At 48.8% G+C, this 873-nt stretch overlaps 1 pseudogene; it reads right to left on the reverse strand.

Annotated features, from left to right (window-relative positions):
- Positions 1 to 546: 546 nt before the first annotated feature.
- LOC143937321 (5S ribosomal RNA) lies at positions 547 to 665 on the reverse strand (annotated as a pseudogene).
- Positions 666 to 873: the final 208 nt, after the last annotated feature.

Here is an 873-nt window from a genome sequence, read left to right on the forward strand (position 1 = left end):
CCCTATGTCTTTAGCTGTTACCCTTTGGTCCCGAGCTCCCCTATTTAGTAGCTCGGGACGTCCCCCCCCTTATTTACAGGAGGGGGGACATAGGGGTCGATTTGTGCTCTGGTGCCTTCCAACTGAACGTTGACAGGGGCTACTAGTAATTATTCTCCTTCTTTCTTTTGGCTGCATGTACAACGGAATACTATTTGTTATCTCCTGTCTCATGACTTGGTTTTTGTACTGCCTCTCTTGTAATCCTTGCCCTGTGTTTATGTTTTATTATATGTACTGAGGAGCTTCGACCCCTCTGGAAATCAATAAAATTATAAAAAAAAAATAAGCCTGCGGCATCTGAAAAACCCAGGCGGTCTCCCATCCAGGTACAAACCAGGCCCAACCCTGCTTAGCCTCTGAGACCAAACGAGATTGGGCGCTTTCAGGGTGTTGTGCTCGTAGGCAATTTCTTTGTGCACTCTCAACCCTCTTGACACATGCCAAGATGGTCACCTTGGGAAACAAGGGAAAATAAAACAGGTCAACGCCGACAACATAATGAGAAGCCTACGGCACCTGGTATTCCCAAGCTGTCTCCCATCCAGGTACTAACCAGGCCCATCGCTGCTTAGCCTCCGAGATCAGATGAGATTGGGCTCTTTCAGGGTGATTTGGCCGTAGGCACTCTCTTTGGGCACTCTGAAGCCTCTTGCCAAAGGCCAAGATGGTCACCTTGGGAAACAAGCTAAAAACATAAAAAGAAGCCTACGGCATCCAGTATCCTTCTATGGCACCTGGTCTTCCCAGGCAGTCTCCCATCCAGGTACTAACCAGGCCTGACGCTGCTTAGCCTCTGAAATCAGACGAGATCGGGTGCTTTCAGGTTGATGC

Source organism: Lithobates pipiens, unplaced genomic scaffold (genome assembly GCF_037356315.1).
Source record: "Lithobates pipiens isolate NorthernLeopardFrog02 unplaced genomic scaffold, aLitPip1_a1.2 Scaffold_28, whole genome shotgun sequence".
Lineage (NCBI taxonomy): Eukaryota > Metazoa > Chordata > Amphibia > Anura > Ranidae > Lithobates > Lithobates pipiens.